This window comes from Aethalodelphis obliquidens, unplaced genomic scaffold (genome assembly GCF_003676395.1).
Source record: "Aethalodelphis obliquidens isolate GAN/ISIS:26980383/991018 unplaced genomic scaffold, ASM367639v1 scaffold85, whole genome shotgun sequence".
In the NCBI taxonomy this organism is placed as follows: Eukaryota; Metazoa; Chordata; class Mammalia; order Artiodactyla; family Delphinidae; genus Aethalodelphis; species Aethalodelphis obliquidens.
In genome coordinates this window covers 5,132,565-5,152,691 of record NW_020838029.1, presented here as the reverse complement: position 1 = coordinate 5,152,691, position 20,127 = coordinate 5,132,565, and the positions used below count along the sequence as shown (strand labels likewise).

General features: G+C 42.9%; 1 long non-coding RNA gene across 1 annotated transcript; it reads right to left on the bottom strand.

The window, feature by feature from the left end:
- Positions 1 to 817: 817 nt before the first annotated feature.
- On the bottom strand, positions 818 to 19,912 carry LOC113613182 (uncharacterized). The gene is made up of 3 exons (XR_003430097.1): positions 16,399 to 19,912; positions 5,886 to 6,078; positions 818 to 3,213 (listed from the first exon to the last, which is right to left on the bottom strand). It is a non-coding gene; the product is annotated as an uncharacterized LOC113613182 (long non-coding RNA).
- Between the last annotated feature and the right edge of the window lie 215 nt (positions 19,913 to 20,127).

The following is a 20,127-nucleotide window of genomic DNA, read 5'->3' as shown; positions in this document are numbered from 1 at the left end:
GGCTACCTCTCCAGTCTCATCCCTTGACATCTCCTCCTATCCCCCACCCAAGTAGCCATCCCCGACTGTAGACTCCAGCAACACTGAGCTTCTCTCTGCTCCTTCAGGAGCAGACTTCAAGCTGTTCTGGAATGAGGGGGAGGCCAGAACTGAAGTGAGTTTCAAAAGGGAGGAGTGGCTTCCAAACATGGACAAAGAGTGTCTACGGTGGAGCTGGACACAAAGACAGGGCTTCTTAAGTGTCAATGACTCATTCCTGAATCCTTCAGGCTCTGAGACAACCAGAAGCTCGCTCCAGCTGGGGCCTGAAGGAAGCTAAGATATCACTTCTTCCTTTTTGGAGAGAAGTTGCAGGGCCCAAGGTTTCCTGTAGCTTCCCAGGCGCCAAGATGATCTTGCTCACGTCCAGCTCCCCAGTGTCAGCTGCCACAGACGTCACAGCTTGAGACTGGAGAAACACAGAAGACATAGGTGGTTCTTTGGAAGAGAGCTGAGGAAGGCAGGCTGTGGCAAATAGAGCAGGCCCTCAGTCAGGGGAGGCTCTGAAGGGAAGGGTTGGGGCAGGGGAGGCAAAGTCAGAGAAATGGAAAAATATGAGAGAGACAGAGAGAGAGAGGAGAATACAGTGGGACCTAGAGTAAAAGTGAAAGAGATGGAAGACTGAGCTAGAGAGACAGTGAAAGAGAGAGATAAGTATGAGAGAGGGAGGGCAGGAGAGGGAGAGGAGAGACAGAGAGAGACTGGGATTAAGGGAAGGAAGACAAACAGAAAAGCAGAAGCAGAAACGGAGAGGTGCAGAGAAGGAGGGAGAGGTAAAAATGCACAGAGAAAGATAAAGAGAGAATAAGAGAAAAGAACACATAGAAAAGGGCAAAAAAAGAGAGACTGAGGTTGGGAGAGAGAGAAAGAATGGGAAACAAGAGGGTGAGTGTAAAACCTGGACACAGTCATAGAAGGGCTCACAGAAAAATGCATGCCTAACTCAAGAGAAATCACTGGAAGGATTCCCAGCTCGGACAGACCCCAACCCAATGCCTGGGCCCTGAGCAACCAGCCCCACCTGTCCATCCTTGGACAGCTCTGTTAGAAAGTTCTTCCTTATTGTCAAATCAAGAGGGCGAGAGTGGACAGGATGGGAGCACAAGGCAAACTACCTGGGCTGTTCGGTTCTGAGAGGTCTAAAGTGAGGAAAGTCTGAGGGCAAGTCCACTGGGGAGAATGAGTGTTGGCCCCAGGCAAAGAGAAATGCCAGGGGCAGATGCGAAGCTGGGGTACAGGTCTAGAGCAGGGTCGGGGTGGAAGAGAGATGGGATCCAACAGGGAGTGGGTTCCAGGCAGTTGCTGAAATCGGTGCATGGGTGGCGTTGGGGCTGCTGGCTGGGGTGGCTCCAAAGGGCCGCCTACGCAGAACTCAATGCTGCCTACTTGTTGCCTCTGTCCATTGGTCAGGATGTGGAGAATGCTAGATTTGATGTCAGATGACCTGGCTTTGAAAGGCAGCCCCGCCCCTTCCTAGCTGTGTGGACCTGGGTCTTAGTTTCCTCATCTGTAAACTGGGGACAATACTCCTCACCTCATATTGTTGTTTGGATGATTCCAGATGATAATAGGGTAAAAAGACCAACAGGGGCATGGTTTAGCCCTACTGCTGGAACCACACAGAACACATCGGCTTCCTCTGTCCCATGACAGCCCGTCAAAGGGCTGAACACAAAGCCTCTGGCCCCTTCAGTCTTCTCTTTTCCAGGTCCTTCAATCATTCCTCGGAGGACAGGATGCCTCTTGAATTAGAAACTTAATGGAAGATCTCCCAGGGAGGATGCTGGGATGCAGGCAGTGAGAGAGCTTCGGTAGGCAAAAGCACCACATTTCAGAGGGCTTTTTAAAGACTCTAGCCCTGAAAGAGACCATTCGGCCCAAACCACTTTCCTTTTGCTAAATTAAAACCTCCTAGAAAGCCACAAGGAAAACCTCCTAGGGCAGGCCCTCCCCAAGCAGGCAGTTTATGGGGTGGAGTGGGGGGGGCCTCAACTATAGTTGCTCCTCCACCCCCAAGAAAGAGCCACAGGGCAGGGCACTCTCAAGAAAGCTCCCCTAGAGCTGGAGCAACACTGCCTTGGGGTTCAACCCAAACTCAGGCCCCACAAGGTGCCGGGCAGGAAGGCTCTCTAGACAGATGGGCAGGGCTGGGGATGGGGGGGGGGATGGGGGGAGTGGCTCAGCTGTGTGCTAAGGCCCAGAATCTTGGGTCTGCCAACAGAGGGAGCCAAGAGCAGAGGAAGATTGACCCAGAAATGGCAAAACCAGGGCTCTTCAACGGGGGTGACGGTGGGAGAATGGGAGTGGGCTATTTTGCAGCATTAATTTTGCAGTCCCACTAGCACCTTTGATGCGCCCTCTCAGTGCCCCTCTACCTGCCAAAGCCCTCTTCATGTCTCGGTGTGAGGAGCTCAAATGTCCCTGGGAGCTGGGGGCTTGTGGGGAGGGGAGGAAAGGAGCTGAGTGGGGGAGCTGTTCTGAAGGGAAGGAGGGAGGCAGTGGGGAGCAAGGCAGGCTGGTGAAGCCCTCCCCCCAGCAGGCACCTCAATAATCTGATTTCCATAAAGAGAACTTTCCAGGCCATAAAGATTTTATTGAAACTCCCAGCAGCCTGATAAAAGCATAATTCCACTGACCACAATCTACCTAGGAATAGCTCCAGGATATTAGGCTGAAACTCAGCAAAGCTATCCCTTCTGGAAGGCTGCTCTGCTCCCCTTCCCCCTTTCCCCTTTTCTCCTATGGGAGGGAGGGGCCTCCATTTGTCCCAACTGTGGACTATCCACACTCCATTGGGAAAAATCCACTCATCCAGCCCTGAAAATAAGCCCAGCTCTACAGGCCTGGGACAGAGAGAAAGGATGCCCTGGGTCAGGCAGTACAGGAGTCCGCTGACATTCCTGCTGGAGTTCCATGCCTACCATGGCCTGGTCCAGACCTGCTGCTCCCGCAGGGTATGTACATAAGGGTCTGAAAGAGGGGCTTTCAGCTCTGAGCCCCTGACTGGGACCCAGTCTAGAATTGGAGTCTCCTGAGAGATGGTTGGAGACAACATAAAAGAAAGACTTCAGACTCTAGTGTCCAACAGTCCTGGATCTGAATCCTTGCTCTGCTGCTTACTGGCTATGTGACCTTAGGCGAGTCACTTGTCTTCTCTGAGTTCCAGCTTCCTATCTGCAAAATGAGGAAAAGAATACTTACTTATTCAAAGTGTTAAGGATAAGTGAGAGAATATGAGATGCCTAGTGTGATGCCTAGGATGAAGTAGGCTGTCAATACCCGCTACTCATCACCACCCTATTCCCCTCACCCCACATGACCACTCCCTTCTCCTCATTTCCACAGTTAGTCATAGTTCCCCTCAACCATAGCTGGTCCTCCACCTCCAAGAAAGAGCCACAGGGCAGGGTACTCCTAAGGGAGCCCCCATGGAGCTGAAGCAACACTGCCTCAGGGTCAGACCCCAACCCCAACCCCACGAGATGCAGAGTGGGAAGTTGAGGTAGACAGATGGGCAGGGCAGGGGATGATGGGGGTGAGGGGAGAGGCTCAGCTGTGTGCTTCCTTGTAGGAGACAATAGGTACCAAGAAAACAGCCCATGGAAGGTTCCCTGATTCTATGGGTTAAAGTACTGATTTCTGACTAAACTAACCCCCTCTGTGACTTTGGGCAAGTCCTTTTCCCTCTCTGAGCCTCAGTCTCCCACCTGTCAAATGAGATTGGGCAGTTAGATGAAGTGGTCTAAGTAACTTCCTGGTTCTGATTTTGTATGACTAAACACTGTCTAAAATTCTGATTAGTCAGGACTATCCATTCATTTATCTATTCAACAAATATTTAATAAGCTCCTTATATGTACCAGGCATTGGTTTCAATGCTGGGAATAAAGCATTTGGAAAAACAGAAAAAAACTGCTGCTTCATAGAGCTCAATGAAATCAATCAATAAAAGAAAGGGCCAGAGCTGCCCTGCCCTGCTGCAGAGCATGCACAGATGACCTCACTGATGGATAGGCCTGGAGAGATCCAGGTCCTGAGGAGGACAGAGACAGTTTACTCAGGTAACACCCAGGGTGATTCTGTGGCCTCTTCTTTACATCTCTTCTCGTTGGTTAGGTCAGGAGTGGGAAGAGTGACAGCTCTGCCCATCAGGGAGTTCCCCTGAGAGTGGGGATCAGAGGGATTTCCATGCTCCCCAGAGTGGGGTGTGATCAACACCCCTTGATTCATACTATACCTGAGAGTTGCCTCTGGGCTGCCCACAGAGGGTCCCATGTAAAAGTGGCTACTTGCAAATGAGCCTTAATGGTTAGCAAGAGAAGGTGGAATGTGATACCCAATAGTGTAGAGACAGGAGGCAGACATATTGGGTCTGGACAGAAGACAAGACAGCAAGGGAAAGAATTCAACATTGAGCCTAAATAAAGGGTTAATTAGAGTCAATCCAGGAGCAGTTAGTATTCTGTTGGAGGTACCAGCAGGGGTAGGGAGACTCTGGGAAGGCTCCCAGAGGTGGCTTGGAAAGACAAGTTGAAGAATGAAGGTGGTCCATGTCTGTAGTACAACGAGGCCAACCTGGTCTTTGGTTCAGCTCTGTCAATGATTTGCTGAGTACCAATTTTCTAGTCTAGGTAATTAAAGATTTGGACAAAATGATGTCTTAGGAAAGTCTCAGCAGGAGACTTGCTGTAGGTTGAGAGTGTCTAAAACTATACTGGAACCTCCATGAGGGTTGGTATCCCAGTACATAGCACAGACCCTGGCACAAAGCACATCCTCAACTAATGTTTGTTGAGTGGTTTGTCAGGGCTGTGGGGGGATGCTGGAGATGGCAAGCTCTCTCTAGAGTCTCCTAGTTTCAGCTTCTACCACTCCTCCTAAGGAGTATGTTTACTGTTTTTTCTTGATTAGCCCTTATTATCCAACTTCTTTTTAAAACTTTTAAATTATTCTTTATTGAAATAAAGTTGATTTACAATGTTTCAGATATACAGGAAAGTGATTCAGTTATATATATATGTATTTTTTTCTTTTTCAGATTCTTTTCCATTATAGTTATTATAAGATATTGAAGGGCTTCCCTGGTGGCGCAGTGGTTGAGAGTCCGCCTGCCGATGCAGGGGACACGGGTTCATGACCCGGTCTGGGAAGATCCCACATGCCACGGAGCGGCTGGGCCCGTGAGCCATGGCCGCTGATCCTGCGCATCCGGAGCCTGTGCTCCACAACGGGAGAGGCGACAACAGTGAGAGGCCCATGTACCGCAAAAAAAAAAAAAAAAAAAAAAAGATATTGAATATAGTTCCCTGTTCCTTGTGCTATACAGTAAATTATCCAGCTTCCGGTAAGATAATCTATATATTCCTTAAGGAACTACCTCACTCCCATTCTCAGTCTCTGTGGTTCAGTTAGAGGCTGACTCCACTCTTGGCTCAAGGGAAGAGCACGTGATTCAGACCTCGCTCCATGTCCCTTGGCATAGAAATTAGTTTACAGGTGGGCACAATTAATTTAGAAACTTAGTTCTGGGACTTTTGAAAGAATTGTTGGGAAGAGATCTTTTCTCTTTACATTGAATTTGGAGTTTGAGGGTGTTAACTTGGACCTGTTGGCCACCATCTAGTAACCACAAGAGAGCAGAACTGAGAGAACAAGAGCACAAGACTGAGTCTTAATGATTGCATGAGTCTCCAGATCCAGCTGTGCCTGAAGCTAGACCTACCCATGACCTTATCAACTTTGTGAGCTGATTAATATCCTTCTTTTAAAAACCTGATGCCTATGTCAGTTGGATTTGAGTTACATGCAACATGAAGAATGCTGTGAATAATATACTTCCTCCTCACCTTCCATATGGTCCAGTCACTCAGGGTCACTTGCTAGTCTTAAATAAGTCATGAACATTCATATCTCCATCTTTTGCGCGTGCTGTTGCTTCGTTCACAGACGTCTGTCTATCCAGAGTCATTCAGAGCAGGACATCAGGAATGGTGGGGTAAGGGCCTCCAAAAATCTGCTACTCCTTAAAAGCAGTAAGAACTCCAGAACAAATGGTTAAAATCAACTTTTCCAGAAACTTGGAAAGTAACCAAAAGTTTGCAATGATATGAGGAGCATTATTTGAAAAAAAAAAAAAAAACAACTGCTGATTCTTGGTAAGAAGAGTGAGATTTGTGAGGTTTGGACTTGTCCTATTCCCATCTCTTTCTCCCAAGTTCCATAGTAGCCTGGAAAACCAGTAGTCTAGCAACACCCAGAGGGAGCATACCAGGTTTGAAGATCCTCAAAAAGCCCAATTCCTAGAGAATTGTCACTACTTGACCTGTCTAGCAGCTCCTTGGAAAAGTATCATTCACAGAGTTTTTATTTGACCTGGCTCAGAGTCCACTCAGTGGGAAAGATCCTACCCCTAGAGCATTTATTGAAAACAACCAGTAACAATTGTTTAATACCACAGCAGCAGTACCAATTGGGGGAAAGAAGAGACTATCTGGTCAAAAAACTTAAAAGGAAGAGCTGGGGAATGAGAAGTTAATAGGGGGCTTTGAAATGCTCTGACATGTCATATTCCTGAAGATCTAGGAGGCCACTTGCATTTGCAGGGCTGTGTGCATGCACCAAATACACCTGAAAAGGCCCTACTTTTTCACGTCTGGCTGACATTGGGGCTTGGTGGAGGTAGAAAGTGATGGAAAAGGCAGAATTGCAAACTGCTAGAGCATTGAAGGAGTAACCCGACACACACACGCACATGCACACACGCACAAACACACACACACAGGCTCTCATAAAAGGGTTGATGATCACTCATTCAAAGTATTTAAGGAAATTTCTGTTCAGTCATTAGTGACCACTAAGCTAACCAAGCATTCACTTCAGGAGCCACATATGACAGAAAATGTACTTTACAGAATTAGTTAGGAAAAGTCACTAAATAGGCAAACAACAACAACTAAAACAAGCAGTAACGAAACCAAACCCTGAGGAGAGGGGAGAAACTGATTTCCAGAGTTGCCACATTATAGTATTGAAATGTCAAGTTTTCTACAAAAAATTATGATACATACAAAGTAAAAATGTATTGCCCATACACAGGAAAAGTAGCCAAAAGAAACTGTCCCTGAAGAAGAGGTTGGACTTACCAGGCAAAGACTTTAAATCAGCTATTACAAAATATGCTCCTCAAAAATCAGTTAATGTAAAGACTTCCCTGGGGGTCCAGTGGTTAAGAATCTACCTTCCAATGGAGGGGACACAGGTTCAATCCCTGGTCGGGGAACTAAGATCCCACATGCCGCAGGGCAACTAAGCATGTGTGCTCTAGAGCCTGCGTGCCACAACTAGAGAGCCCACATGCCACAACGAAAGATCCCACATGCCACAACTAAGATCTCGTGTCACAACTAAGACCTGACACAGCCAAATAAATAAACAAATATTTTTTTAAAAAATCAGTTAATGTAATCTATCACACCAACAGGCTAAAGAAGAAAAATTATATGATCATATCAACAGATGCAGAAAAAGCACTTGATCAATTAATGATAAAAACTCTCTTGATAAAGAACATCTACAAAAAACTTACAGCTAACATCATAATTAATGATGAGAAACTAGATGCTTTCCCCCTAATATCAGGAACAGGCAAGGATGTCTGCTCTCACCACTCCCATTCAACATTGTACTGGAAGACTTAGCTAATGCTATAAGACCAAAAAAAGTATACATATTGGCAAGGAAGAAATAAAAAGTCTTTGTTCACAGGTGATATAATTGTCCACATAGAAAATCCTAAAGAATCAACAAAGACTCCTGGAACTAATAAGCAATTATAACAAGGTTGCAGAATATAAGGTTAATATAGGAGTATGTTTCTTAAAAACTGGAGGAAATCATGCCTAAAGAATTAAAGGGCATCCAAATTGAAAAGGAAGAAGTCAAATTATTTCTGTTTGCAGATGACATGATCTTATATGTAGAAAACCCTAAAGATTCCACAAAAAGTTGTTAGAACTAATAAATAAATTCAGCGAAATTGCAGGATACAAAATCAACAACAACAAAAAATCAATTGTGTGTCTATACATTAACAATGAACAATCCAAAAAGGAAATTTAGGGAACAATTCCATTAACAATAGCATCAAAAAGGATAAAATACTTGGGAATAAACTTAAGCAAGGAGGCAAAATTCTCATACACCGAAAACTACAAATGTTGCTGAAATAAATGAAAGAAGACATGTAAAGTGAAAAATATCCCATGTTCGTGGATTGAAAGACTTAATATTCTTAAGATGACAATATTTACCCTAAGAGATCTACAGATTCAATGCAATCTCTGTCAAAATCCCAACAGTGTTTTTCTGTTTGTTTGTTTTGTTTTGTTTTTTTCAGAAATAGGAAAAGCATCTTAAAGTTCATTGCAAGTTCAGGGAGCTCAAATAGCCAAAATACTCTTGAAAAAGAAGAACAAATTCAGAGTACTTACACTTCCTGATTTCATACCTTACTACAAAGCTATAGTAACCAAAACAGTGGAATACTGGCATAAGGACAGACATATGGACTAATGGAATAGAATAGAGAGCCCAGAAATAAACCCTAGTGTATATGGCCAAATGATTTTTGACAAAGATGCTAAAACCATTCAGTAGGGAAAAGACAGTCTTTTCAAGAAATGGTGCCAGGAAAACTGGATATCCATGTGTGAAAGAATGAAATTGGACCCTTACCTAACACCATATAAAAAATTAACTCAAAATTGATCAAAGACCAAAACATAAGAGCTAAAACTCTAAAACTCTTAGAAGAAAACATGGGAGGAAATCTTAATGGCATTAGATTGACATCAAAGCACAGGCAACAAAGGAAAAATAGACAAATTGGACTTCAAAATTAAAGACTTTTGTACATCAAAGGATACTATCAACAGAATGAAAAGACAACCTATAGAATAGGAAAAATATTTGCAAATCACATAGCTGATAAGAGATTAATATCCAGAGTATATAAAGAACTCCTAAAACCCAACAACAACAACAAAAAAACAAACAACCCAATTCAAAAATGGACAAAGGAATTGACATTTCTGCAAAGAAGATATATAAATGGTCAATAAGCACATGAAAAGATGTTCAATATCATTAATCATTAGGGAAATGCAAATCAAAACCACAAAGAGACATTACTTCAGACATTACAACCATTAGGATGGTTATTTTTTTTTTAAAACCAAAACCAAAAAATCACAAAACAGAAAATAATAAGCATTGGCCAAGATGAGGAGAAATCAGAACTCTTGTGCACTGCTGGTGGGAATGTAAAATGGTGCAGCTGCTGTGGAAAGCAGTAAGAGAAAAAAAAATAGAATTACTATATGATCCAGCAATTCCACTTATGGGTATATACCAAAAATAATTGAAAGCTGGGACTTGAACAGATACTCGTACACCTATGTTCATAGCAGTATTATTCACAATAGTCAAATGCTGGAAACAACCCAAATGTCCATCAATGGATGAAGGGATGAACAAAATGTATGTACAATGGAATATTATTCAGCCTTAGAAAGGAAGGAAATTCTGACAAATACTGTAGCATGGATAAACTCTGAAGACATTATGCTAAATGAAATAAGCCAGACAGAAAAAGATAAATGTTGTATGATTCAACTTATGTGAGATACCTAGAGTAATCAAATTCATAGAGACAGAAAGTAGAATGGTGGTTACCAGGATCTGAAGAGAGGGAGGAATGGAGAGTTATTGTTTTCTGGAGATAAATGGTAGTGATGGCTGCACAACAATGTGAATGTACTTAATGCCAACAATATGTACACTTAAAATGGTTATAATGGTAAGTTTTATGTTATGTATATTTTACCACAATAAAACCAAATTCTAATAAAGATATGTATAATAAATTTATACTTGCTACCAAAAAAGATGGGTAAAATTGTGATTTTTATGTTATGTATATTTTAACACATACACACGCGTGCACACACACACACACACAAGAGCCAAATAGAAATTCTCAACTTGAAAAGTACAGTAACTGAAATGAAAAATTCACTAGAGGGGGTCAACAGCTGATTTGAGCTGACAGAGGAAAGAATCAGCAAACTTGAACTTAAACTGAGATTTTCCAGTCTGAAGACTAAAAAAAATTTTTTTTAAATGAAGCAAAATGAACAGAGCCCAAAGACACATGTGACATCATCAAGTGTATCAACACATGCATAATGGTAGTCCCTGAAGGAGAAGAGAGAAAGAAAGCAGAAGAGAAATAATAATCCAAAGTCCCAAATTTGGTTAAAAAAATACAACACCCATCTACATATTCAAGAAGCTCAATGAACTTCAGATAGGATAAATGCAATGAGATCCACACCTAGACATGTCATAGTCAATTGATAAAAGTCAAAGACAAAGAGAGAAACTTGAAAGCAGTAAGAGAAAAATCACATACAAGTGATCAGTAATAAGACTGATGAGATTATGAGAAGCTAACTTCTCATCAGAAACCACAGAGGCTGAAAGACAGTGGAATGACTAATCAAACTGCTGAAAGAAAAAGATTGCCAAGCAAGAATTCTCTGTCCAGCAAAACTATCCTTGAAAATTAAGGAGAAATTAAGGCATTCCAAGTTTTAAAAAACAAACAAACTGATATTCCATTACTAGACCTACCTACTGATATTTCAGCACCAGACCTTCCCTACAAGAAATATTAAAGGGAGTTCTTCAGGCTGAAATGAAAGGACTCTACATGGTAACTTGAATCCACAGAAAGAAATCAAGAGTACTATTAAAGGTAACTACATAGGTATATAAATGACAATACGATTGCATTTTCATTTGTAATGTTTTTCTTCTGACTTAAAAGACAATGGTACAACAAAAACCCCACACACATACAAACATAAAAATACATTAAATTAGAATATACTCCTGAGGGATGGGGATGTGGAATGGAGTTATAAGTGTGAACAGAAAAATAAATTATGTAAAATATTTTAAAAAGACAATGGCATAAGATAACAATAAAATTGTGTTAATGGGCTTATAATGTATAAAATTGAAATTTATATTACAATAACAGCACAAAGGAGGGAGGAGGGAATGACTATGTGGGAGCAAAGTTTGTATACTATTGATATTAAGTTAGCATTAATCCAGACTAGAATGCTTTAAATTAAGATCTTAATTGTAATCTCCAGGACAACTACTAAAAAAAAAAAAAAAATCTCAAAAATACATGGTAAAATACATGACAAGAGAATAAAAATCGTCCACTAAAATATCTAACTAACACAAAAGAAGGCAGTAATGGAGGAATAGAGGAACAAAAAAGACACAAAACGTATAGAGAACTAATAGCAAATGGCAGGTATGATTCCAATCATATCAGTAATTGCATTAAATGTAAATGAATTAAATGCCTCAATCAAAAGATAGAGATTGGCAAAACGGATTTTGCAAATCCATGATCAACTATATATTGTCTAAAAGAGGCATATATTAGATTTAAAGTCACAAATTTGTTGAAAATAAAAGGATGGAAAAAGACATATCATGCAAACAGCAACCAAAAGATAGCTGAAGTAGCTATACTAATATCAACAAAATACACTTTAAGACAAGTTGTTACTAAAAAAATTATGTTTTATAATGATAAAAGGGTCAATTCATCAGGAAGGTATAAAAAATATAAATGTATATGCACCTAATAAAACAGCTCCAAATTACATGAAGCAAACACCAACAGAATTGAGGGAAGAAATAAACAATTCAACAATAATTTTTGAAGACTTCAATACCCCACTTTCAATATTAGATAGAACAACTAGGCAGATCAATAAAAATGTACATGACTTGAACAACACTATTAACCAGCCTAATAGACAGTTATAGAACACTCCACTCAACAACAGCTATATGCATACTCTTCTCAAGTGCACATGGAACATTCTCCATGGTAGATCATATATTAGATTATAAAACAAGCCTCAATAAGTTTAAAATAATTGAAATAATACAAAGTATGTTCTCCACTCAAAATGAAAATAAATTAAAAATCAATAAAACGAGGAAATTTGGGAAATTCACAAATGTGTAGAAATTAACACACTCCTACATAATCAATGGGTCAAAGAAAGACTACAAGAGAAATAAGAAAATGCTTTGAAATGAATGAAAATAGAAACACAACATACCAAAATGTATGGGATGCACCTAAAGCAATACTTAGAGGAATATTTATAGTTGTAAGTGCCCATATTAGAAAAGAAGAAAGATTTCAAATACAATAATAACCTAATCTTTCACCTTAAAAAACTAGACAAAGAAGAGCTAACTATACCTCAAGCAGGAGAAGGTGGGAAATAATAAAGATTAGAGCAGAAATGAATCAAATAAAGAATAGAAAAACAATAGAGAGAATCAACAAAATTTAAAGTTGTTTTTTTGAAAATATCAACAGAATCGACAAACTATTAACTAGGCTGAGGAAGAAAAAGAGAGAGAAGACTCAATTTACTAAAATGAGAAATGAAAGCAGGACATGACTACCATCCTTACAAAAATAAGAATATTATGAAAAACCGCATGCCAAAAAATTAAATAAACTAGATGAAAGGGACACATTTCTAGAGGGAAACTGCTGAAACTTATGTGAGAGAAATTAAAATTTTTTGAATAGACTATAACAAGAGACTGAACTAGTAATTTTTTAAAATCCCATAGAGAAAAGCTCAGACTCAGATGACTTTGCTAGTGAATTCTATCAAACATAAAGAAAACATAATACTAATTCTTCACAATCTCTTCCCCAAAAATGATTAATAGGGAACACTTCCCAACTCATTCTATGACGTCAGTATTACCTTGATTCCAAAACCAAAACCATCACAAGAAAACTACAGTCCAATGCATATAGACTCCAAAATACTCAACAAAATACTAGCAACAAAATCCAACAACTTATAAAAAGATTTATACACCAAGACAAAGTGGGATTTATCCCAGGAATTCAAGATTGCCTTAACATCCAAAAATGAGTCAATGTACACTATGTTAATAGAATAAAGGACAAATGAAATGCAATCATCTCATTGGACACAGAAATAGCTTTTTGGCAAAATCCAACAAGCTTTCATGATAAAACACTAAACAAATTAGGAATAGAAGGAGACTTCCTCAATCTGATCAAGGACATCTACCAAAAACCCACAGCCAACATCATACTTCATGGTAAAAGACTAGATGCTTTGCCCTAAGATCAGAAACAAGACAAGGATATCTGTTTTTACCACTTCTGTTAAACATTGTATTGGAGGTTCTAACCAGGGCAGTTAGGCAAGAAATAAATGTTCATAAAGGCATCCAGACTGGAAAGAGGTAAAATTATCTCTATTCACAGATGGTATGACTTTTATAGAGAAAATCCCAAGGAATACACACACACACACACACACACACACACACACACACACAACACTATTAGAACTAATAACCAAGTTCAGCAAGGTTGCAAGATACAAAATCAATATATAAAAATTAATTGTATTTCTACACACTAGCAATGCACTATCTGAAAAAGAAATTAAGAAAATAGTTCCATTTACAGTAGCATCAAAAAGAACAAAAAACAACTAGGAATATATTTAATGAGTGAAGTACAAGTCCTATACATTGAAAACTATAAAAGATTGCTCAAATAAATGGAAGAAGACCTAGATAAATGGAAAGACATGACATGTTCATGTATTGGAAGGCTTAATATTAAGATGGCATTGAGCTCCAAATTGATCTATAGATTCAGTGCAATCCTTATAAAATAACCAGCTTTTGTTTTTAGAAATGGATAAGCAGATCCTAAAATTCATGTGAAATTACAACGAATCCAGAATAGTCAAAACAAACTTGAAAGGGAAGAACAAAATTGGAACACTCTTCCTCGATTTCGAAACTCACTACAAAGCTACAGTAATCAAGACAGTGTGATACTGACAGAAGGATAGACATTGAGACAAATGGAATAGAATTGTGAGTCCAGAAATAAACTCTTGCGTGTACAATCAATTGCTTTTCAACAAGAGTGCCAAGACAGTTCAGTGGGGACAAGAATAGTCTTTTCAACAAATAGTAGTGGGAAAACTGGCAAAATAATAAAGTTGGACCCTTACCTCATACCATATTAAAAAATTAATTCAAAACGTATTAGATGTAAGAGCTAAAAGTATAAAACTCTTAGAAGAAAACAGTGACTTTGGATTAGGTTCTTATGGTTTCTTAGACATGAGACCAAAAATACAGGTGAAAAAGAAAGAATAGACAAGTTGGACCTTATCAAAATTAAAAACTTTTGTGCTTCAAAGGACACCATCAAGAAAACAAAAAAGACAAATACACATCACCAGATGGGAGAAAATATTTGCCAACCATATATCTGATAAAGGATTTATACTTGGAATAAAGAACTCTTATAACTCAAAAATAAAAAGACAAACAATCCAATTAAAAACTTGGGAAATGATCTGAATAGATCATTTCTCAGGGAAGATATACCACTGGCCAAGAACACATGAAAAGATGCTCAACATCATTAGACATCAGAGAAATCAAAACCACAATGAGATACCAGTTCATACACACTGCAATTGCTATAACCAAAAAGACAATTAACAACAAGGGTTGGCAAGGATGTGGAGAAATTGGAACCATCATACACTGCTAGTAGAAATATAAAATGGGGCAACTGCTTTAGAAAACTATTTGGAAGTGCCTCAAAAAACTAAACATAGAATTACTATATGATCCAACAACGTCACTCATATATATATATATGTGTGTGTGTGTATATATATATATATATATATATATACCCAAGAAAAATGAAAACGTATGTCCACACAGAAACTTGTACATGAAGCTTCATAACAACATTATTCATAATAGCCAAAAAGTGGAAAAAACCCACATGTCATCAACTGATGAATGGATAAACAAAATGTGGTTTATCCATATGATGGAACATTACTCAGCTGTGAAAAGGAACAAAGTACAGTTTCATGCTACAGCATGGATGAAGTTTGAAAACATTATGCTAAGTGGAAGAGACCAGACACAAATGCCACGTATTCTATGATTCCATTTGTATGAAATTTCCAGAAAAGGTAAATCCATAGAGATAGGGAGTAAATCAGTGGTTGTCAGAGGCATGGGGTGGGGAAGATGGGAATTGGGTATAGGATTTCTTTTGGGGTTGATGAACATGCTCTAAAATTAGATAATGGTGATAGTCACACAACTCTGTGAATTTCCTAAAAACCACTGAATTGTGAAGTCTAAATTGGTGAATTTTATGGTTTGTGAATTATATCTCAATAAGAGTCTCATTAGAAAAAAACTAGTCACTCAGTTTCATTCTTCTGTGAAACAGTCCTGAGTTTCACAGCAAGGATAAGGCAACAGGAGGGAGAATGGCAAGGCCTGAGCTGCTATTTATTGAGCATCTCTTCTTGGCAGGCACTGCACTGGGTACTTTGCATACCTCAACTTGTTTGAATCTAGGACTAATTCTGTGAGGAAGGAATTACCATCTCCAGTTTACAGTTGGCAAAACTGAGGCACTTGCAGGAAGTGGTGGAGGCTGGATTGAAATCCAGGTCTGTGCTCTATCCCCTCTTCCAGGGGCCTGGCTACAGGGGCTCCTGCCAATGGACGAGCCTGTTCCTTTGATCCCTTTGTCCCTGGCCATGGAGTGGAGGAGACGGTGGGCACCAGCTGGCGCTTGGTCTCTGATGCCCTGTCCAACTGAGCTCTGCCTCTGGGGGCTGCGGGCTGGGCAGGGGTGTGCAGATGAGCTCAGCTCTGGCTGGTGCAAACCAGTCAAGTTGGAGGCTTGCAGACTGGGTGTATTTTTATCACAGGTCACAGGGAATTTCCCAACCAGGGGATCAATATCAGTTCATTATTCATGGGGGTGGAGTCTGGGGCTGGTAGCTGGTGGCAGCTGTGCTTAAGGACTCCTGCAGGCGTTTCCTCCTCGTAACAGTGCTTCATCCCTCCCTTCCCTCACCCTAGCTGGGTGCTTTACAAAACTTACCTCGTTTATACACGTTATCTCAAGGGTTAGTAAGTAGGGTTGATTTAAGGCCTGGTTTACTAAGGTACGGAAGGGTCGGGAGACTTACCCAAGACCACACAGCCAATAAGTGTCAGGGCGGGTTTTCAAATTGAGGTGGGAGAGAGACATCATAGTGGGTACCCCTCTTAAGGAAGTGATTTCACTTTTCCAGACTCAGCTTCTCTTCCCCCTTCCCCCTGTTCCCCCCCTCTAGCCTTCCCACTCACCTGAGCTCTCTGAGGACACTTTTCCAAGCAGTGTCAGCTGACTCTGTAAGGTGGGCAGTGATTCTTGCTTGACAGATGAGGAAAATGAGGCCCAGGGATGGAGAAACCACAAAGCAGCCCATCAGTGGCAGGGCCCCGACCAGAACTATGCTTCTCTCCCTTCTAGCTGAGCATTTTCCCCACAGCACACGGGCAGACAAACCAGTTTTCCAGACCAGCCTGGAAAGCGTGGGATGGAGGCTTTTAACCACATCCCACCTGCAAAAGCATAGGGCTGGGTCCCTCAGAAGTCCAGGCCTCGGCAGCTTCCTAAACCAAGATGCCCTAAGGGCTCATTGTCGCCCCCACCACCAGCTACACCCACCACCATCTTGGGCCCAGCTAGGGCCTTGCACAGGTTCAGAGGAGACCCTGGGGAGCATCAGTTCCCAGCTAGGCAGCAGGAACAGCTCCAGACACTGGCCCTTGGCCCCAAGTGAACTGTATTGCTGCCATCTTGGGCTTCCCCAGCAGCCACAGGCACCTTGCTCCTCCTCCCCCGCCTCCCTCAGGACCCAGGCTGCTGCCTGGAGCCAGGCAGTCCACGGAAGCCCCATCCTCTGTTCCCCCAGAGGCAGATCAAATGACCATTAAGCTTTGAGCAGATGCAGACAGTTGAAGGTGAGGGCCCAGGGCAGGAAGCATTTTGTTCTCTGCTAATTGGCCTCCTATGGTCACCAGAGAGGGTCTGGGGCCTAGAAGGGAAAAAGCCACATCAGTTCTCCATGGCTGCTCCTCTGTGCGCCGAAACCTAAGTGCTTCAGGCCTGGTGGGCAAGCAGATGTCTGGACATACCACACTACACAGCAGGGAAGGCTAGAAGGGGGGTTTGCATATGGTCTCAGCCCCTGTAGTCCAGCCTGCAGGGCCTCCCTGGGAGATGGGGGAAGGCCAGGGAGCCTGAAGGACAGGACACCTTTCAGGAGTCTGCTCTGAAACCCCGGGCTCTATTCATCCCCTCTCATGACCGCTGAGCCCGCTTCACCATTTCAGACTCATATGCCCTTATAAAGCATTGATTCCCCCACCTTCTCTCAGGGTACAGACAAGGATGCTGAGGCTCAGAGAGGGGAAAGTCTGTATTATGCAAAGCAGTGTCAGAGCTGAGATAAATCTCTACCCCCATCTCCATGCCTCACCCTGCCTGTGCCCCATTACCTCAGCTTAGAGATGCAAAGTCTTGGAAAGCAAGGATTCACCTCTGCTTTCCCAGCCCCAGTGTCTGGTGCTTCATAAATGTTCTAGACCGATGACTCCCTGATCAGAGCAGCTCCTTAGAGACCAGTTGAGCTTTGGAGAACCCTGATGACTGGCTTGAGGTGGACTGGCCCCTGGCTTCCAGGCCTGGACCTCGGCCTTGCAGCTGCCTGTATGCTCCTGGAGCAACCCTCCCGTACCCAAGGCCATCTAGTGCCCAGCTCTGCCCTCACTCTGCTGCTACAGCATCCAGGAGGCTGAAGCTCAGGCATATCTCACATCAAACCGACTCTGGTTCCCTGATTTCCCCACCTCCAGTCTCAGGCCTTGCCATGTCCCAAGCACCATCCAGGGAGGACCCACACAGGTCCATCCAGGGAGAGACCAGGGACCAGAAAATTCTTCAGGCAGGTCTTAGTCACAAAGAGGGATTGATTTTTGAAAGTCCTTTGGCCCTTGACCCCCAGACCACCACCTCACTTCTTTCTGGGTAGAGAGTGCTGTCAGTATCCTCAACCTCTGCCTCCCCACTGCCACCCAAAGGAATCTCTTCTCAGCCAGTGTCTCTCCTTCATATCCTCCTTGTAGGTTTGAGTCCTTCAGGAAACATATCTGGATCCCACTGAGAATGACCAGATTCCTGCAAGACTTCATGTTGTGGCTTCTGCTGGGCCCAGAATCAAATCAGCACTCTTGTCAGTGCCCACTGCCTGTGTCATGCCTAAGCTTGCTGTGCCCTTCAGGCACTGTCTTGCTGAGTTTCGCTACCCTTGCTAGGGCCTCTTTGGCATCTGTGTTAGTTTTCCCAGCCATTCTCTTCCCCTTGTACCCACCCCACCCTTGGGCCCAAGCCAAACTAGCCTCATACTGAGCTCTATGGATGTGGCAAGATAAATCCTTAAATGTGACAAGCACTTCGATGGCCCCCATCTCATTTGATCCTCACATCAACCTGTTGAGGTGGGGATCCACAGTCCCAGTTTACAGATAAAGAAACTGAGGCTCAGAGAAATACTCACTGGCACAAAAAGTAAAACCAGGTCTGTCTGATTCCAAAGACAGAATTTGAACAGTGGGAATGAGATGAAATGGGGCCCGGGGAAAAGCCTGGAGGTGGGGCCGCAGCAGCGTGGGCTTGGAGATAGCCTGTGTAAACCTCTGAGAAAGCTGGGGAATCACCACTGGCATTTATTGGGCACTTACTGTGTGCTAGGCATTGTCCTAAGTGTTTTATATGCATTGTCTCCTTGAATCCACACAAGACCTCTGTGATGTCCATAATATTATTGTTCCCATTTTACAGAAACTGGGGCACAGAAAGCTGAAGCAACTAACCTAAGGCCTCCCAGCAAATAAGTGACGGAGAGGGGCTAGGACCTGAACAGTTGCTCTTTCTACTTGGTGGAGACAGGAATGGATGACTGATTGGCCCTGAGAAGTTCAGAGCCTAAGTGACTGACAGAAGGCTGGATTGGTTGCAAACTGTGAAGTGCTGTGCAAATGTGCTCCAGTTGGTGTCAGAGGCCAAAGAGCCACGAACGTGAGTTTTGTTGGCAAAGGTGGAAGGGAATGGGAGCAGCTCAGGTCAAGGTTCCTCCCAGCGGTAAGGTAGCTGTGAGTGGAGGGTTAGACAGGCAGCCCTGCAAAATGGGGCCATTTGGCCAACCCAGGCACTCAAAGCTGGCTGATTCAGGGGTCCCGATCTGAATGACTGTAAGAAACCACGAGTCGGGGGTGTGAGCCAGCAGCTGGCAGCAGCCAAGGCAGTTTGAAAGAAGTGAGGGGCCAGGGCTCTTGCTGGGTAGGGAGTCAAGGACCCACTGGCCCATGGAGGTTGGAGAGGTGGCCCGGGTGAGTGTGCAGATGCCTGTCTGTGAATGCCATTTGAATTATCAGCTGGAGCTCACAGCCTTGTTCCGGGGAACAGCACACAGATGCCAGTGCCTCTGAATCCATGCTCACTGGGGGAGATCACGGGGGCAGATAGGAGAACTGGGGAGCTGGTCTTGAAGGGTGGCAGGACTTTGGCAGGCTGAGATGTGGGGAGGCATGAAGGCCTGGCGCGGCGGCCGCATCTGTGAACACCTATGGAGCGGCACCCACGCGCCCAGCCTGCCCCTCCCTTCTTTGTTATACCCAAACTCCTCCTTTATCATGGCATTGGATTTTAGTTGCTCACCCGTCTGCCTCCCTCACCCATTGGACTAGGAGCCGCACAAGGACAGGACCTGTCTTCATAGCCACAATTTATGAGGGCCGGCTCCGTGCTGGCCACTTTACATACCTTGCTTCTCTCCACGGTCTGAAAGTTCCCCGCTGTATCTCACTGAAGTCTGTAGGCTTGGAGGCCTAACTTGGTGTAGATCCCAGTGCGTTCAGCGTGGATGCCAGCGGTAGGAATGCATGAGAAATGAGCGTAGGCTTTGGTGACTCACCTTGGTCACTGGGGTGAGGCCCTGTGGTGGTATTCAGGGGTGGGGTGTGGAGGAGTGT